The sequence below is a fragment of the Manis pentadactyla genome, chromosome 7 (assembly GCF_030020395.1).
Source record: "Manis pentadactyla isolate mManPen7 chromosome 7, mManPen7.hap1, whole genome shotgun sequence".
NCBI classification, from domain to species: Eukaryota; Metazoa; Chordata; class Mammalia; order Pholidota; family Manidae; genus Manis; species Manis pentadactyla.
Window position 1 is genome coordinate 62,128,911 of NC_080025.1, and position 21,545 is coordinate 62,150,455.

Below are 21,545 nucleotides of genomic sequence, written 5' to 3' on the forward strand. Positions count from 1 at the left end.
GGTAACTGATGTACTTCAGCTTTTCTAACCCAGACTCTGGAAGAATACTTTTTTTTTTCTTCCCTTTCCTCTCTTGCTATTTTAATTTCTAGAAGATTAAATACCTTTTTCTCTCCTTTGGGCCTTTGGGGAGATTTTCTTGTCTTGGATACTTTAAAGCCAAGTCTTTATAAACATCAAGTCTTTACACTTAAAACTGAGTGGAAATGCTCAGTTCTTCTATCTCAGGATACCTTTGTTTAAATCTAAAAGCATTTTCACAAAAATAAAACAAAGAAAAGGGATGGAATGTGCAGGTAAGGTGACATGTAAGATTGGCCACATTAGCAAAGAGCCATGGCTATGATTATGTGAAATGCAGAAAAATATCTCCGCATAGGATGCTTTTTATGCTTATTTTGATCATTTAGGTAGGAAAACATTTTCTACCTAGTACATTATTAGAAAAAAAAACTCTACAGATAGGGTTTGGAACATTGTTTTCAAAAGGAAACATATTATCACATAGATTTTGTTCCTCAGATGTCACTTATCTTTATCTTTGCATTCAGCTTTGGAAAAAATTGCAGTTAATTGATTAAAACAAGAATTACAATAGTAGGGAAAGTTAATGGTGATTTTAAGACCAATCTGATCAAAGCTTTAGCTCCTTGGCTTTGAAAAGCCAGCTCCTTTCACAATAAGCAATCCCAGGCACTGGTTGCTAGATGTATGGGCTCATTCTTTCAATCATCAAAAACCACCTATATTTTTTTCCAATTAAAGTGACAGAAATCTGAGGAGTGCTAAGAAAACTGATAATCTTTTACAAAATTTTAGACTGAACAGTCACCAGATACAGCTCACAGGCAAAAAGAAATATTAACTCTCTTGTACATAAATAACTTCAGTATTTTTCTTAAAGGAGCAAATAAGGATAGGAGACATTTGATTTATAGGTCCCTCTTAATTAAAAAAAAATGAGCTGTTGCCTTCTAGCTCCATTAAATGACATAAAGGTTGGTGACCTTGATGTCATTTCTGATGAGACAATGAGACCTATACAAAGGCAATTTTCAAAGAACAGCAACCTTGAAACAGACTAAAAAGTTCAAAGGGTGAAGCTTCCTTGATTTAGAGGAATTGTGGCAAATAAAATTTCTATTTTCCTCATGTAATTCTATTTCCTCATATTCTCATATAAAAAGAGACTTGTCCATTCCAATGGCTGATACTTACTGAATACCCACTGGGTCAGGTAATGTGTTAGGCAGAAGTACAATAATTAAACCAAACAGTTCCTGACAGACTGGGGAGGTAGGTTGGTACTAATGAAATAACATAAAATCAAATGCAGAGTTACATTCGATTTGTGCATGTGTAGGTATCCAGAAGAAATAGGACTGATTAGAGAATTCCAAGAGAACATTATGGACTAAAGGTATCAGGAAGGGTACCTCAATGAAGCAGCTCTTTCACTGGCAAAGAACTCCTGGGGAGAGAAAGGTAAGGGCGGGAAAAGTTCTTTAGACAAACAATAGACATGATGGTCCTGGGGTGGCAGGATGGTGCAGTTCAAGAAGTGGGAGAAGGTGGCTGAAATATACTGATGGGCAGGGAGACCCTGGGAGAGATGACATGCCAGAGGTAGATATGAACTAGAACCTGGGAGATTTTGAAGATCATGTCAAAGATTTTGGTCTCCCTGCCTATTGCTGATTTGTTTGATTAATTTACTGCTTGCCTTTTATCCTCACACTGAATCCCATTATTCCACACATACACCATGGACAAATATTCTAACGTAACACATAAAAATGTATTCATCAGGTTAATATGTATTGAGCACCTTCTATAGGCCACATGGCACTCTAGGAACTGGGAAAATAGCAATAAACCAAAGAGATTTAAATCCCTTAGGGAGCTTACATTTGTAATGAGGAAGACAGAAATAATAATATAAATAAGTAAAACATTAGTTGGTTAGATGTGAAGTGCTAAGGGAAAAAAATCAGGCAGGGAATGGGAACAGGAAGTGTAAGAGGTATACCTTTTATTTTAATATATCCTTGCTGATGTTAAAGGGTGTTTCGTATAAATACATTTAAATTCATGTAAATGACATTATGCTATAGCTCTTATTTAGCTTCTTCTTTTTTCTAGTTAGAATAATGTTTTTAAGATCCATTCTTCTTGTTGGGTGTACATGTAACCTGACGTTTCTGACTGCTGTGTAAGAAAGACTCCATGCATCCTCACTGCATTTTATGTATCTATACTCCCAGTGATGGAAAACCAGATTGCCTCCAATTCTTACTCTGCAAAGCAAATGGATCCAGGGACTTTTGTATATGTGTGTATGTGCGTGGGTGACACTGGAAGATAAGTGGGGCTGACTCTGCATTTTGCAAAAATCACTCTGGATGCAATGTGCAGACTGGAGTGGAGAGAGTCCAGACTCTATGTACATAAGCCATTTAGGAGATTTACTGCAACAGTCCAGGAAGAAGTGTGCATCTTAGATGGGGTTGACGGTAATGGTGAAACTGAGGAGGAATGGAACGATTCAAATGATGGTTAGAAGGATTCAAATGATTCAATGTTGAGTGGTCTTGGATATGGAGGTGAGGGAGAAGGAATGTGAAGAGTGACTCTTAGCCTTCAATTTAGGCATATGGATGGACAGAGAATTATTCACTGAGATAATGAATATTGACACATTAATCCTTTAAAGAGAACGACTACATGGGCCTAACACTGGTTAGCACATTGCATAGTGAAGTGCTCTTTAATCTAACCAGTCTATGCAGCGAAGATTCACTGAACACCCACTCTATCCTAGTAATTGTACTAGGGAGTTTAAAAGTCTAGTAGACTGACAAAAAACTGACAACCAAAACATAACATTCTGTACTTACTATGAGGAAGACCACAGGGGGCACAGAGCACAAAGGACAGTGAAGTCTGTTTGGGGACGAACAGAATTTCACCAGCAGGCCCTGGAGGAGAACAGAGGAGAATCCAAGCACAGAGGCACAAAGGAGTGTAACATTTTAGGGCAACTTCAAGGAGTTTGTAGGCATTGGTGATGTGGAGGGGAATGGGGCTGCCAGGAATCAGAGGGGCCATATCACCCTACGGCTAGAAGAATTTTATGGATAAGCTGATGGAAGCTATGTGAACAGAGAAGTAACATGATCAGATTTGTGTATTAGCTTAACACCAAGAGAGAAAAGCCAGTGAGGAGCTTTTGGTGCTCTCTGAGATGCTAAGAGTATGAAAAATGGCAGGGACTTTGAGAAGAGACCAGAGCCGATGTATGAAGATGTTTTTGCAGGGTTAGAATTGGAGGGGCTTGATGACTGTGTGAATGTTGTGGGGAGTCAAGGGTGACTGCTAGGCCTCTGATTTGGGCAATCATGTTAATCACTAGGATATTTACTGATGCCAGGACCACAGAAGGGAGAGAGGTTTTGAGGACATGGTGTGCTCAGTTTAGGAGAATTTCAGTTTATGTTTTTCTGAAGGACAATACAGTTGGAGGCTGTGTATAGGTTCAGGCAGAGCAATAAGTGTAAGCAAAGGTGAGTGAGACAGAATTAGTCAAAGATAATAAGAGGGGAGGAGAGCCAGAAAGATCGGGGGATGATATATATAGTATTTCACATATATATTCTCTAATATATGGACATTCTCTAAAATGTTACACCGATTTCCAGTTTCTCTTTTACATCCAAATTCACTTTATCTTTTCATGTGGCAGCCTACTTTTGACAGAGAATCCGGGTTGATAGTATTTGGATTTTATGGCATCAATAAAGTTTTAATATATAGTTAAAATGACTGCTCTATAAAATTTCCCCTTGTCTTGCCATTTACATGCCCTTGTATTCTGCTGAACATGCCCCTCCCATTATTTCCTTTACATTTTCTGCTTTCTTGGCATTTTGTTTTTACATATGCAAAAATGTTGCTTCTTCAATCAAAAAGATTTCACCATTTCTAATTTTAAAATTTTAATCCCTTCCCCTTCTTTGAATATATTTATAAATGTAGCACAAATTTTCCAAGGTCTGACAAGCCTCTGAATACTTTATATTATGGAATTACATGAACACTGATGACCCAATGACACTGTTTTTCAAACATACCTCCTACAAGGGCCTTTATGCTTGACCAACTCCCTCTGCCCATAACTCTGGGGGTGGGTAGGACATTACTGTTGGCTTGTTTAGCATTTCAACCCATCCCCATTTGGGAAACCCAGGACTGTGTGAGTACTGTGAGGAGACCAACTTCCACTGCAGTGGTGGGAAAAGCCACTGAACTTGGTGGCGAGGATGCAGTTGTGTGACCTAATCTCAGTCATCAGATCCTCTTGGACTTTGAATCAGAGTGACTGACCTAAAGCAGAGAGAGCTGGGGATGCTGTCTAGAGTCCAATGGCAGTAGCCTAGTGGTAAGGGTCCAGATTCTAGGGCTGGCAGTACTAGCAGTTATCAGAAGTCAGAGATACTTAGCAGAGTTCTTCATTTGTATTAAATTTCCTTTGAATGAAGACTGTACCATATAGTCCATCTCATGAGTAGTCAAAAATATCCCTCATGACTCGTGACATTTAGCACTGAGAATGAGAAACAGAGAGAATTCTAAGCTCATAGCCTATTTTTTAACAGTTTTTTTTCTCTCTCTTGAGTTCCTGATATATTTAGGAGATTAACCCACTTTTTTTTCTTCCAATAGCTATTTATTGATTATTATGTGTGCCAGCTACTGTGGGTTCTAGGGCTATAAATATAAGGAAGAAAGTCTCCCTGAATCAAAGGGCCTAAAGTCCAGCTGGAAAGACATAAACAAATGATTGTGATAGAATTTGATTAAGTCAACAAACTGTTGTTCTTTCTTTTCTTTCCTCATTTTCTATCTTCTAGAAATACTTATTGCTCACTATATTTTGAAAAGTTTCTCTTTCTTTTTACCTTTTGATCTCCTTCACCTATTTCTCCCAGCCCCCCACCCCCTGCCTCTGGCAACTGCCCATCTGGTCTCTGTATCTGTGAGCATGTTTGTTTGCTTGGTTAGTTTTGATTTTGTTTGAGATCATATGGTATTTGTCTTTCACTGTCTGACTTATTTCACTTAACGTAATGCCCTTGAGATCTAAACATGTTGCCAATTACAAATTTTTATGGCTGAGTAATATTCCATTCTCTCTCTCTCTCTCTCTCTCTCTCTCTCCATATATATATATATATGTAGGATATATATCCCACATCTTTATCCATTCAGCCATGGCATGGACACTTAGATTGCTTCCATATCTTGGCTATTGTAAATAACACTGCAATGACCATGGGGGTACATATATCTTTTTGGTTAGTGTTTTTAATTTCTTCAGATAAATACCCGAAAGTAAAATTACTGGATGATGTGGTAGTTCAGTTTTTAATTTTTTGAGGAACTTTACAGTGGTTGCACCAATTTACAATCTCATCAGTAGTGCATGAGGGTTCCCTTTACTACACATCCTCACCAACACTTGCTATTTCTAGTCTTTTTGATAATGGCCATTCTAACTATAGGTGTGAGGTGGTATCTCATAGTGGTTTTGATTTGCACCATCTCTGATGATTAATAATGTCTCTCTTGGCCATCTGTATATCTCCTTTGGAAAATGTGTCTATTTGGATTTTCTGCACATTTTTTAATAGGTTTTTTTTTTTGCTACTGAGTTATATTAATTCTTTATATATTTCAGATATTAGCCCCTTATCAGATATATGATTTGAAAATATTTTCCCCCCATTCAGTAGTTTGCCTTTTCACTCTGTTGATGGTTTCCTTTGCTGTGCAGAGCTTTTTAGTTTGATGTAGTTCTACCTGTTTATATTTGGTTTTGTTCCCTAGCCTTTAATGTCATATCCATTAAACTAATGCCAAGAGCAATGTCATGATACTTTTCCCATTTTCTTCCAATAATTTTTTGGTATCAGGCCTTATGTTTAAGTCTTTAATTCATTTTGAGTTTATTTTTGTGTATGGTATAAGATAATGTCCAATTTAATTCTTTTGTATGTGTATATTCAGTTTTCCCAGCACCATTTTTTAAGATATTATCCTTTACCCCATTACATATTCTTGGCACATTTGTGTTGTACATCAGTTCACTGTATATATGTATATTTTTTTCTGATCTCTCTATTCAATTCCATTAGTTTATATATGTTTTTATGCCAGCACCATGCTGTTTGATTATTTTAGCTCTGTAATATATTTTGAAATCAGGAAGTATGGTGCCTCCAGCTTTGTTCTTCTTTCTCATGACTGGTTTATCTATTTGTGGTCATTTGTGGTTCCAAATGAATTACAGGTTTTTTTTTTTCCTGTTTCTGTAAAAAAAAAAAAATGATTTTGGCATTTTTACAGGGATTATATAATTCTTCAGCTCACTTTGGGTAGTGTGGATGTTTTACAATATTAAATATTCTAATCCATGAATATAGAATGTCTTTCCATTTGTTTCTGTCTTTAAATGTTTTCATTGAAGTTTTGTAGTTTTCAGTGTACAAGTCTTTTGCTTCCATAGTTAATTCTTAAATTTTTTATTCTTTTGCTAGTATCGTAAGTGGAATTCTATTTCTAATTTCCTTTTCATATAATTTGTTGTTTGTGTATAAGACAACAACACTTCTGTATGTTGGTTTTGTGTCCTCCAACTTTACTGAATTCATTTGTTAGTTCTAACAGTTTTTTATGGAGACTGTAGAGTTTTCTATATATAAAAACATGTTGTCTCCAAACATGGACAATTTTACTTCTTCCTTTCCAGAAATGGATAAAAGCCTTTCGATTTTTTAGGCTCAACAGAGATACCAGTCTAGTGGCAATCCCAAACTTCAGGGGACACAAATTATGACCCTCTATTGACTGGTGGTAAGGGGACAATGACTCTTCATCCCTCCATCTTGATGGGGACAGAGTCACAGCATAACTTTCTCCAAGTTAAACCTCTTCACAGCCCTTTCTCCCCATTTCATACACTCCTACCCTTCCATATCAGCTCCCTGCCACTTAGTAGCATTAAATCCAGTTACTTTATCTGCAGGGGCCTCAGTGTCTTCATCTACATAATGGTGATCATAATAATATATCTACCTCATAATGTTCTTATGTAGATTAAATGATTATAGCTATATTTTTATCATTGTTGAATAAAGCCTAACACATAAAGGTTTCTTTTTGCTATTTATCATCATCATTATCACTAATGCTATTGAATCTTAGGGTCTCACTCAAAATTTCCAATTTAACGTTATTTAATCCCTAGTGTGTATGTGTTGATTTATACAATAAAATGAGAGTTTTTTTATCTGGTTTGTTAGGCACTTAAAATTTTGCAAAGAGAAATTTAATAAATATTTTTCTGAAGTCACAGTAGGTAGGTAGTACTGACTTGAGGACATGAACCATCTTTGTTCTTATTACCCCCCTACCACCCCTGTCTCTCCTTGCTGGTTTACTGGCTTTGAGGGAGCCCAAGCTGACCTGGTGGGGTTTCTGGAGGCTGAGGCCTAGTGACCACTCAGGGCAGAGTTGTCGTGTGGATAGAACATCAGTAGGACACACTGTGGGCCAGCAGAACTCTCTCAGGCCATCCACCTCAATCACTTGACACTCAGGGAACACAGTGGAGGCCTGGAGGGGTGAATGGCAGCATTATTTTCAAATGTGTCCTCCAGAACACAGGTTCTGAGATCTTTAATAGAGCTCCATGATAAGCATTTTCACGGTCTGACAAGTTTGAAAAATGCCAGAAATACAAATTTAAACAGCTTCTTTACTGTAGGACTTCTCAAAATTTTAAAATACAAATTCGTAATATGAATCTTCCAAGGAAGATAAGGTAGATAGTTTCCTATATTTTCCAAGCTTGTTTGGCCTCAGAATGCTTCCTTCCTCTTTAGGGGTGGTAGTAGAATTTCATTGTCCTGTGTCATTTGAAGCGCACTTTAGGAAATAATGGCTTAGAATGATGGGATATCATGGTCAGAAGGAACTTGAAAGTCACAGAGGCATGACCAGAAGGGCACAGACTTGGAGCCAGTTGTCCAGCTATGGAAAAGGAAGTAAGGGCAAAATTCGGTCTTACATTGACTACATATATTCCCAATAGGAAAATGTTCTGCCAAGCACAGACTGTTTGTCAAAGACTGCTGGAAACAATTTCAGTTTTGCCACTTACTGAGAGATTTCTTACAGTTACAAAGTTTAACATCTTTGAGTTTCAGATTCCTCCTCTGCAAAAAGGATTAAAATAATAATTTCATTGAAGAAACATTGTGAAAATTATGGGTAGTGTATTAGTTAAGGTTCTCCAGAGAAACTGAACCAATAGGACATATAAGCCTGAGAATGAGGCACACAAGCGGTAGAATATCAGTGTCTCAGCTCAATCAGGTAGAGAGCAAATTCAATCTCTCTACTTTTTGCTCTACTCAGGCCTTTAACAGATCAGGTGATGCCCACCACACTGGGGAGGCACCAAACTGCTTTACTTAATTCACCAGTTCAAAAGCTAATCTCTTCCAGGAACATGCTTTCAGACACACACAGAAACAATGTTTTATCAGATATCTGGGCATCCCATGGTTCAATCAAGGTGACAAAATAAACCATTACATCTAGATTGTTTTGATATTTTAGTTATTTCAATCCAAGTATTTATCCTGTGTGCATCCCCTTTTGAACAATCTGGCCAAGAGAGCTCTTAGCCCATGTTTGGCAACCCCAAATGTTTACCAATGCATTCAGTTTATTATTTCATTAACTCTAGCTATTAGAAAGCATTGCTTTATATCAGGCTACAAAATTTGCCTCTCTTTATTATTTTTCCTAGTTCCACTCCTTAAGGTCACTCAGGACAAGTCTCATTCCCCTATCACGTGCAACTCATCAGTGATTTAACTACCATGCTCATGCTCTCCTAGTGCCCTCTCAGTGAAGGTCCAACACGTTCATGGCAAATCCAAGACTAGCATTTGGACCTGTAACTCCTAGGCCTCAGTTGCATACTTAGACAAATAACCCTGCTTCCTTTAGGCCACAGTGGTTCTCACCAAGGCCTTGACCCCCTGGAGCACTGCATCCTTCACTAGCCATCTTCTGCATTTCAATACATTTTTTGAACTTATTTTTTGCTACAAATGAGGATAGAGTCTATGATTTTTTGCCAGAAAATGAAATGGACAAGGTGGCATGGTTTAACTGACATCAAAGAGCTCAGAACTTTCTAGAATACAAAGGTGCAGGCTGGGATGCAAACAACTCCATCAGACAATTAGCCAGCTCTGAACACTGCAGTATTGTAGTTCTGTTTGATTCCTTTAAGTACACTGCCAACAATTCTTGTACTTTAAAGAGGATTACTAGCACCAAAAGGTTGCAAGTGACTATTCTACGACCTGAGTTCCCCCACCCCTTAGCAAGGCCTGTCAGTCCATTTTCTCTCTAGCAACCTGACCATTTCCTCCCCACAGCAGCTTCCCCTCACAGCCCAGACTCCAGCTTCTCAACCTGCTGTCTCAATATTTTCATGCTCATCTTTAATGTATTTTGTTAACTTTGACAAGATCTTGATGAAACATTTGTTATTTTGAGACAGCTTTGAAGTTCCACTTTCTTCACTTTTGGGAATGCATCGCTACTCTACTATGTGATTTTTACTTTTACTATTGTTTCTTAAAAATAGATGCCATGAGGATGCATTTTTTTCACTAATACAGGATTTAAGTAAAATCTAAATGGCACATGAAAAGCAAAAACACTTTTTGAATAATTGGAAACCCATGTTGGAGGAATATAAACAATTCTATTAAATATTTGAGTCCAATTCTGTAATAAGAAGTTAGAGAAGTCTACTAAGAAGCAATTGTGGTCTCTAACTGTATATGATAGAATTAAATCAATGGTAATTGTAAGGACACCCAAGAATACAAAAAAATAAGCAACAAAAATACAGGGGATGTGTGCTCGCTTCGGCAGCACATATACTAAAATTGGAATGATACAGAGAAGATTAGCATGGCCCTTGCACAAGGATGACATGCAAATTCGTGAAACGTTCCATATTTGTCTGGCAGTCAACATAGATCAAAGCTTATTTTTCTGTGAATAAAACTTAATAAAGCACTATTCTTTAAAATGAAAAAAAAAACACGGGATGTGATTAGTTGACATGAGAATGAATATTCACAGAGGATGATGCAGAAAGGAAGCAGATATTTAAATTAAAGAACAAAATAAGAAAAAAATGAAAATAAAGCATACCTCTTCCTTTGTTAGCTTAGTGCCTTTGCATACTCAGAGACAAACATTCTTATTCCCCCCATCAGCCTAATTACTACCAAGAAGGCCTGCCTATATGAAGGGACAAGAATTTGAAAATTAAAGAACAAAAAAAGAAGGAAATGTTATATTTTCTGAGCTATAGGGATAATATAATTTATTAAATGATGAAGAGAAAATGAGATAAAAGAGCAATTGAATGATGAGTTTCATTCAGGCAAATATTAAGTATGTAGGACCCATTTGCCAAAAGGGCAGATTTTCATATATTGTTAGGCTTATTTTACTGAATAACATGGGAAATATGGCAAATCAGGGTAAATTACATCAGTTTTTGAGCATATACCATGCTAAAGCACACAACTTTCATTTGAACAAAATACCCATGAGTATGCTCATTTCTAAGACAGTATTGCTTCTAAAGACAGGTCAGAGAAGTCACTTTGGTTAAATTTCCAGTGTATTCAGCCAGCCATTGCCTTGAGGGAACATCTGTAAATATCACTTCCATATTCTCTTTGTTGGTCCCCACAGTTTACAGGTAAAAAAAATGTATTGAAATGTAAGAGCCAGAAACAAGAAAAAAGACCAATTGAAGTATAAATTGTAGCATATCCCAGTAGAGGAAGATTTTAGGATATAAAGTGAGAACATAATAGAGAATCAATATAGGATTCTCAGTTTTCCAGGGAAGGCAAGGATAAACAAAGCAAAAATAAGGAAGGCAAATACTATCAGTGAGCTTTTGGTAGAAACAAAGTACTGAAAGATAAGTAAAAAGAAAATCTAAATTGTGAGAGAATATAAACCTGACGGAACTAATATTAAAAAGAAAACAAACAAGGAGAGTACTAAAATGAGGGTCAGTACAAGGGTATGAATATAAAGAAAAATGTGATAATATAACAGGGTAAAGAAGCTTCCCAGTGTAAAATATCTTTAAGTTATGATGAATATGTTTTGCTTCTAAGATGATGAGTATATGCAACACTCTCTGAATGTGGCCTTTTTTTATTAAAGTAACATTGATATACAATCTTATGAAGGTTTTATATGAGCAACATTGTGGTTTCAACATTCACCTATATTATCAAGTCCTTACCCACCCTCCCACCCCATTGCAGTCACTGTCTATTAGTGTAGTATGATGCTATAGAGTCAATACTTGCTGAATGTGGACTTTTAATGGAACCAAGACAATGATGTACTATTTCCTCCCCAACTGTAAACAAAGGCTTTGTCAAAGTGGCCTGTAGCTATCAGTACATATCCCTGGGGGACAGATGAGTGTCTCAAAAAGTGGAAATAAAGCAACATACTAACATGCTAAGATTTTAAAAAGAATGAAGTTGTAAATTTACATTTTATTAATACATTAATTTTAACAATTTGGTAATGTACCCATAGTTTTATAGATCTATTTAATTTAGCACATTCATCAGTTGCTTTGCAGTATACAACATACAAGATTCCTGACTTAAAAAGAGCCCGACATTATTGGGTCCAAAGAATATGTAGTTTCTAACTTCAGAATAATTGGAAATTATCCAGTCATTTATCTTAAGAATATTTATGTGAGGGGCGGAGCCAACATGGCGGCGTGAGTAGGACAGTGGGAATCTCCTCCCAAAAACATACATATTTTTGAAAATACAACAAATACAACTAATCCTAAAAGAGAGACCAGAAGACACAGGACAACAGCCAGACTACATCCACACATGCGAGAGCCCAGTGCCTGGTGAAAGGGGTAAGATACAAGCCCCGGCCCGGCGGGACCCGAGCACACCTCTCCCCAGCTCCTGGCGGGAGGGAGAGGGAGCCCAGGACTGCTAAACACCCATCCCCAGCCACCCGCACCAGAGCACAGACACAGTGCATGCGTGGAGGGCTGGAAACTAGGGAATCAGGGCAGCAAGACCTCTGAGTAGGTTCCGAAGCTGATGCCCCTGTGACAAAGAAAAGCGAGTGCTTTTTGAAAGTCTTAAAGGGACAGGGACGTAACAGCTGGACAGACACAACACAGGTCACAGCCCAGTGGCTGGAAATTACAGGGAAAACCAGGCGCACTAACCACTTGGGCAACAGCTCTGAGACCCCTCATGGAGTTAACCAGCCAAACAGCACCCCCGTCCATCAGCCCTCTGGGCGCTGAGAAAGCAGAGAAGCATCCTAAGGCAGACCATGCCCTCAGAAAGGCTGGCCAAGACACAAAGACCCAGTCTACACGCAATTGCCCAACACGAGCCACTAGGGGTCGCAGTTGTCCCAATAAAGAAAGGCCAGTAGCAAGTGGAAAGTTTGGCTCTCCCAGCTGACAGTCAATAGCACCTATCAACATAAAAAGGCAAAAAAATATAATCCAGACAAGACTAACCCAGACAGCTTTGGCATCTGCTACATCTTCCCCTGAGAAGGAACCTGGGGAGATAGATTTAACCAGTCTTCCTGAAAAAGAATTCAAAACAAAAGTCATAACCATGCTGATGGACTTGCAGAGAAATATGCAAGAACTAAGGAAGGAGAATACAGAAATAAAACAAGCTCTGGAAGGACTTCAAAACAGAATGGACGAGATGCAAGAGACCATTAATGGACTAGAAAACAGAGAACAGGAATGCAGAGAAGCAGATGCAGAGAGAGATAAAAGGCTCTCCAGGAATGAAAGAATTCTAAGAGAGCTGAGTGACCAATTGAAATGGAAAAATATCCACATTATAGGGGTACCAGAAGAAGAAGAGAGAGAAAAAGGGATAGAAAGTGTCTTTGAAGAAATAATTGCTGAAAACTTCCCCAAACTAGGGGAGGAAATGGCCTCTCAGATCACAGAGGTACACAGAACTCCCATGACAAGGGATCCAAGGAGGGCAACACCAAGACACATAATAATTAAAATGGCAAAGATCAAAGACAAGGACAAAGTATTAAAGGCAGCCAGAGAGAAAAAAGGTTACCTACAAAGGAAAACCCATCAGGCTCTCATCAGACTTCTCAACAGAAACCCTACAGGCCAGAAGAGAATGGCATGATATACTTAATGCAATGAAACAGAAGGGCCTCAAACCAAGACTACTGTATCCAGCACGAATATCATTCAAATATGAAGGAGGGATTAAACAATTCCCAGACAAGCAAAAGTTGAGGGAATTTGCCTCCCACAAACCACCTCTACAGGGCATCCTACAGGGACTGCTCTAGATGGGAGCACTCCTAAAAAGAGCACAGAACAAAACACCCAACATATGAAGAAGGGAGGAGGAGGAATAAGAAGGGAGAGAAATAAAGAATCATCAGACCGCGTTTATAATAGCTGAACGAGTGAGTTAAGTTAGACAGTAAGATAGTAAAGAAGCTAACCCTGAACCTTTGGTAACCAAAAACTTAAAGCCTGCAATGGCCATAACTACATACCTTTCAATAATCACCCTAAATGTAAATGGACTGAATGCACCAATCAAAAGACACAGAGTAATAGAATGGATAAAAAAGCAAGATCCATCCATATGCTGCTTACAAGAGACTCACCTCAAACCTAAAGACATGCACAGACTTAAAGTCAAGGGATGGAAAAAGATATTTCATGCAAACAACAGAGAGAAGAAACCAGGTGTTGCAATTCTGGTATCAGACAAAACAGACTTCAAAATAAAGAAAGTAACAAAAGACAAAGAAGGACATTACATAATGATGAAGGGCTCAGTTCAACAAGAGGATATAATCATTATAAATATATATGTACCCAATACAGGAGCACCAACATACCTGAAACAAATACTAACAGAACTAAAGGAGGAAATAGAATGCAATGCAATCATTCTGGGAGACTTCAACACAAAACTCACTCTAAAGGACAGATCCACCAGACAGAAAATAAGTAAGGACACAGAGGCACTGAACAACACACTAGAACAGATGGACCTCATAGACATCTACAGAACTCTACATCCAAAAGTAACAGGATACACATTCTTCTCAAGTGCACATGGAACATTCTCCAGAATAGACCACATACTAGGCCACAAAAAGAGCCTCAGTAAATTCAAAAACATTGAAATCCTACCAACCAACTTTTCAGACCACAAAGGCATAAAACTAGAAATAAACTGTTCAAAGAAAGCAAAAAGGCTCACAAACACATGGAGGCTTAAAAACACACTCCTAAATAATCAATGGATCAATGACCAAATCAAAATGGAGATCCAGCAATATATGGAAACAAATGACAACAACAACACAAAGCCCCAACTTCTATGGGACACAGCAAAAGCAGTCTTAAGAGGAAAGTATACAGCAATCCAGGCATATTTACAAAAGGAAGAACAATCCCAAATAAATGGTCTAATGTCACAATTATCAAAATTGGAAAAAGAAGAACAAATGAGGCCTAAGGTCAGCAGAAGGAGGGACATAATAAAGATCAGAGAAGAAATAAATATAATTGAGAAGAATAAAACAATAGCAAAAATCAATGAAACCAAGAGCTGGTTCTTCGAGAAAATAAACAAAACAGATAAGCCTCTAGACAGACTTATTAAGAGGAAAAGAGAGTCAACACAAATCAACAGTATCAGAAACGAGAAACAAAAAAATCACGATGGACCCCACAGAAATACAAAGAATAATTAGAGAGTACCATGAAAACCTATATGCTAACAAGCTGGGAAACCTAGGAGAAATGGACAACTTCCTAGAAAAATACAACCTTCCAAGACTGACCCAGAAAGAAACAGAAAATCTAAACAGACCAATTACCAGCAATGAAATTGAAGTGGTAATCAAAAAAATACCAAAGAACAAAACCCCCGGGCCAGATAGATTCACCTCGGAATTTTATCAAACATACAGGGAAGACATAATACCCATTCTCCTTAAAGTTTTCCAAAAAATAGAAGAGGAGGGGATACTCCCAAACTCATTCTATGAAGCTCACATCACCCTAATACCAAAACCAGGCAAAACCCACCAAAAAAGAAAACTACAGATCAATATCCCTGATGAATATAGATGCAAAAATACTCAACAAAATATTAGCAAACCGAATTCAAAAATACATCAAAAGGATCATACACCATGACCAAGTGGGATTCATCCCAGGGATACAAGGATGGTACAACATTCGAAAGTCCATCAATATCATCCACCACATCAACAAAAAGAAAGACAAAAACCACATGATCATCTCCATAGATGCTGAAAAAGAATTTGACAATGTTCAACATCCATTCATGATAAAAACTCTCAGCAAAATGGGTATAGAGGGCAAGTACTTCAACATAATAAAGGCCATTTATGATAAACCCACAGACAACATTATATTGAACAGCGAGAAGCTGAAAGCTTTTCCTCTGAGATCGGGAACTAGACAGGGATGCCCACTCTCCCCACTGTTATTTAACATAGTACTGGAGGTCCTAGCCACGGCAATCAGACAAAACAAAAAAATACAAGGAATCCAGATTGGTAAAGAAGAAGTTAAACTGTCACTATTTGCAGATGACATGATAATGTACATAAAAAACCCTAAAGACTCCACTCCAAAACTACTAGAACTGATATCGTAATACAGCAAAGTTGCAGGATACAAAATTAACACACAGAAATCTGTGGCTTTCCTATACACTATCCATGAACCAACAGAAAGAGAAATCAGGAAAACAACTCCATTCACAATTGCATCAAAGTACTAAAATTCCTAGGAATAAACCTAACCAAAGAAGTGAAAGACTTATACTCTGAAAACTACAAGTCACTCTTAAGAGAAATTAAAGGGGACACTAACAGATGGAAACTCATCCCATGCTTGTGGCTAGGAAGAATTAATATCGTCAAAATGGCCATCCTGCCCAAAGCAATATACAGATTTGATGCAATCCCTATGAAACTACCAGCAACATTCTTCAATGAACTGGAACAAATAATTCAAAAATTCATATGGAAACACCAAAGACCCCAAATAGCCAAAGCAATCCTGAGAAAGAAGAATAAAGCAGGGGGGATCTCACTCCCCAACTTCAAGCTCTACTATAAAGCCACAGTAATCAAGACAATTTGGTACTGGCACAAGAACAGAGCCACAGACCAATGGAACAGACTAGAGAATCCAGACATTAACCCAGACATATATGGTCAATTAATATTTGATAAAGGAGCCATGGACATACAATGGCAAAATTACAGTCTCTTCAACAGATGGTGCTGCCAAAACTGGACAGCTACATGTAGGAGAATGAAACTGGATCATTGTCTAACCCCATATACAAAAGTAAACTCAAATTGGATCAAAGTCCTGAATGTAAGTCATGAAACCATTAAACTCTTGGAAAAAAACATAGGCAAAAGCCTCTTAGACGTAAACATGAGTGACCTCTTCTTGAACATATCTCCCCGGGCAAGGAAAACAATAGCAAAAATGAACAAGTGGGACTATATTAAGCTGAAAAGCTTCTGTACAGCCAAAGACACCATCAATAGAACAAAAAGGAACCCTACAGTATGGGAGAATATATTTGAAAATGACAGATCCGATAAAGGCTTGACGTCCAAAATATATAAAGAGCTCACATGCCTCAACAATCAAAAAACAAATAACCCAATTAAAAAATGGGCAGAGGAAATGAACAGACAGTTTTCTGAAAAAGAAATACAGATGGCCAACAGACACATGAAAAGATGCTCCACATCACTAATTATCAGAGAAATGCAGATTAAAACTACAATGAGGTATCACCTCACACCAGTAAGGATGGTTGCCATCCAAAAAACAAACAACAAGAAATGTTGTCGAGGCTGTGGAGAAAGGGGAACCCTCCTACACTGCTGGTGGGAATGTAAATTAGTTCAACCATTGTGGAAAGCAGTATGGAGGTACATCAAAATGCTCAAAACAGACTTACAATTTGACCCAGGAATTCCACTCCTAGGAATTTACCCTAAGAACGCAGCAATCAAGTTTGAGAAAGACAGATGCACCCCTATGTTTATTGCAGCACTATTTACAATAGCCAAGAATTGGAAGCAACCTAAATGTCCATCGATAGATGAATGTATAAAGATGATGTGGTACATATACACAATGGAATACTACTCAGCCATAAGAAAAGGGCAAATCCTACCATTTGCAGCAACATGGATGGAGCTGGAGGGTATTATGCTCAGTGAAATAAGCCAAGCAGAGAAAGAGAAATACCAAATGATTTCACTCATCTGTGGAGTATAAGAACAAAGGAAAAACTGAAGGAACAAAACAGCAGCAGAATCACAGAACTCAAGAATGGACTAACAGGTACCAAAGGGAAAGGGACTGGGGAGGATGGGTGGGTAGGGAGGGATAAGGGGGGGAATAAGAAGGTGGGTATTAAGTTTAGCATGCATGGGGGGGAGAAAGGGGAGGGCTGTACAACACAGAGAAGACAAGTAGTGATTCTACAACATTTTGCTATGCTGATAGACAGTGACTGTAAAGGGGTTTATAGGGGGGACCTGTATAGGGGAGAGCCTAGTAAACATAATGTTCATCATATAAGTGTAGATTAATGATAACAACAACAACAAAAAAAGCTGTTCCTGTGTGGTGACCTCCAATGAGTTCTACACAATGGTATAAAGGGCATATAAACGTGTAGGCAAAGGGTCTGTTTGTGTTTATACAGAGGATCAAAGCCTAATTTGGCCACCCAGAAAATGAACTAAGATACGATATGAAATAGAACTTCCAACATCAGCACTCTCTGGAAGACTCATACCAGAAGATGATCATCAAAAAACCCCAACAAAGATCCATGCGCTGCTACAGCTGTAGATGCACTCATCCCACCGGTTCCTGAACTTGCCATGGGAATGAAGAAGGAGATATCTAAGCTGGCCTGTGCATACAGTAAAACAACAAATTTGACTGGATCTATACTGTTGGAACTCAACCAAGAATTAGGAGAAGTGCAAATTGTAGTGCTCCAAAATCTTACAACTACAGACTATCTACTGTTAAAAGAACATATGGGATGTGAACATTCCCCAGGAATGGGTTGTTTAAATTTGTCTGATTTCTCTCAGATTGTTCAAGTTCAGTTGGACAATATCCACCATATCATAGATAAGTTTTCACAAATGCCTAAGGTGCCTAACTGGTTTTCTTGGTTTCACTGGTGATGGCCAGTAATTATAGGTCTGCTTTGGTTATGTAACTGTACTCCTATTATGTTAATGTGTGTGTGCAATTTAATTAGTAGTTTAAAACCTATACATGCTGAAGTTACTCTACAAGAAGATATGTCAAAGAAATAATCAATCTTCCCATGTTTTCTTCTGCCTGCTACTTCTATAGCTTTTCTTCTTCCTTCCTAATTACAACCCTTAAATAGAATTCGTACCTCATATCGAATTTAGCGAGTATCATAATTCTTCCAAGTGGTAAAGATACCTCAAGACAAATGCTGGGCATAGAAGCCACAGGGCATAAATATGCAAAGAAGTAAAAAGCTAACCTTTTCAAACAATAAGGCTTCTCTCTCACTTACCAACTTTACAATTCCCTGTATGGCCCTGGAAGATGACTGGTTAGCCAGAGACGGGTAAGATTCCTCATGGGAGGAACAACCTAAGACAGGCACAGTTGCAGGGGGGCCATCAGGTGAGAAATTGGGGATCAACAGAGGTGAGGCTTAGAACCTCACCCCCCCTGTTCTGAGAGAAATTTTCTGCATCCGTGGATGTTTTATTGCCCTTGTCTAGCTTGGATTAACACATAGTCTACAGGCACACACCTGATCATCTACACTTGCTCTCTTACAACACTAAACTATGTTTTCTACTTTTATCTTGCATCTACCTACCACTTCAGCATTTTATTAAAAATAATAATAAAGAGAGAAATGTGGTATCCATATATAAATCAAGTATAAAAATCAAACGAATATTCATATTTGAACTGATTGTTTATAGTTCATAATGCATGAGCAAAACTGAAAGTTTCTGTGATGACTGCCCTTGTAATGTTCACCATGTAACTTATTCACTATGTATGAATTTGTTCTCCATGTAAGAACTTGTTCGCTATGCTTTAGAAGATTGGAGACTGACAAAAATTAGGCTTGGGGTGGATTAATGATTGTGCATGGAGCACTGACTCCCCTATACAGAATTTTATTGTTGTTAACAACCATTTGATAAATAAATATGAGAGATGCCCTCTCAAAAAAAAAAAAAAAGTACAGACCTCCAATTGTGAAATAAACAAGTAACCGGGATGTAATGTATAGCATAAGGAATCTAGTCAAAATATTATAACAACTTTGTATGGTGATAGCTGCTAGCTAGAATTATCATGTATATAAATGTTGAATCACTGTGTTGTACACGTGAAACTAATGTAATACTGTGTCAACTAACCTTCAATAAAAAATAAAAAATAAAAAGAATATTTATGCATGCTTAGAATATTTGGGGCATATAAGAACATCAGATCTGTTTGTGTTTATAGATTGTGTTTATAAATTAATTACTGAGACAAGTTATCAATTGTAATTGAATACAAATTTGAAAATGTATTATAAATTGTCTCAAGACAGAAGATAGTTAAGATATTTCATATAAAGGGATGCATTTCATTTGCTTGGCATTTTCAGAGTGTGGTATTCTATTTAGGTGAATATTCTAGCCTTTCCCCTTCAGAAGTTCAAACTTTTACATTTTAATTACCTTTGAAGAAATTCTTCATCAAATATTACCTTTCTGCATTTAACTTAACCTTTTCTGGATAACTCAGGTTCATTATTCGGAAAATCAATAGCTGTGCTGGGTTGCATACTCTGCGGTCCTCTGGGAGATGATGAGCACTCCCATTATAACGAAAGACCCAAGGTGACTCTGATTTCTAATTTCTTCTATACCCTTTCTGTACTTTTCCCCTGTACTCAGTCACTGTCAGGCTGTCAGTGTGCCTGTCTCCCCGAGTCTCCATCCCCACCCTCCCTTCTATAAACCACTGCACACATCCTTTTTTAATTTGCTATTTCATCTCATAGTAAATGAGACTCGTATTAAATTGAGGGAGGATGGGGAAGAGGGAGGCAAGTAGTTAAAGGTACCAAATCTGCAAGTATTTTTTGAAAATGAGTATTCCTGGACATCCTTGTAGGTAGAAATGATAGGAATTGACCTTGTTGCAACGGGTTACACTTCACTCCAAGTATAATAGCACTTGCTTCATCTCCAGGGAAACCCGAGAGCTGCATCAGTAGATTTTTCTCTGAAAGTTTTATGGAGACAGTTGACTCTCACCCTCGGAGAATGGGAGCAGAAATAGGAAGTATCTAATCCTCCTGGAAATAATCTGAGGGACCTGACCTAGAGGAACCTTTCTGTTCTTGTGGGATTCCAGAAGGAACAGATCCCTCAGGGAAACAGTGCCTCCAATGTCAGGTAACAGTGCCAAAGGGCAGGTTTCTCTAGCCAAATGCATGCCCCCTGCTGTGACATCCTCAGGTATGGCAGGGAGGTAGGGGAGAAAAAGAAAGAAAACTGATTAGAAAAAGCTTAAATTAAGTCTTTTCCTTTTACTTACCCATCATTGAAAGGGTCGTCTCAGTTTGAGCTTCCTACTGTTTAAAACTGTTTACTTATTGACTCTATATGTTATGTTAATAAAATTTTACTTTCAGTTCCTTGCCATTAATTCTCTTAAGAATAAAAGAATACAAAACAAACTCACGCTCCCTTCTAGCTTATTGAAAACAGGCCAGAAAATGTTTGTGGAATACCTAATAAATTTTAAGCACACCAGGTCCACATTAACTACAATGCCTTTAAATATCCTTAGTGAGAGAACACACACGCACATTCCTTTGCTTTACAACTTTCTGAATTTACGTATTTTCCAATACATCTCAGGATCTTTGTATCTATCCTATAGATTTGGCCTCATTACTTCCATTTCCCAACTTTCCACTGACTTTCTGTACTAGGCATAGAGAAATCAAGAAAATCTTTGTAATACTTGAGGGAAAAAATAAAGGGAACATGAATAAAAATAGGGGTTATAGGAAAGGGTAGTTACCCTTAGTCCATGAAGCATCAGGTAGCACAATCAGTAGAGTTTAGGTGGGGAGGGTGTTACATGTCAGAATTCATCAAGCTGTACACTAAGATTTGTGCATTTTATTGTAGTTACCTTGATAAATTTTTTTAAATGATATATCTGCAAATTCATATTTTAAATTTGAATACTG

At 37.8% G+C, this 21,545-nt stretch overlaps 1 protein-coding gene and 1 non-coding gene across 6 annotated transcripts in view; one reads left to right on the forward strand and one right to left on the reverse strand.

The window, feature by feature from the left end:
- Nucleotides 1-21,545, reverse strand: part of MAGI2 (membrane associated guanylate kinase, WW and PDZ domain containing 2) — a 1,519,032-nt gene that overhangs the window by 575,032 nt on the left and 922,455 nt on the right. The window lies entirely within an intron of this gene.
- LOC118916017 (U6 spliceosomal RNA) lies at nt 10,005-10,111 on the forward strand. Its single transcript, XR_005026263.1, has one exon. It is a non-coding gene; the product is annotated as a U6 spliceosomal RNA (small nuclear RNA).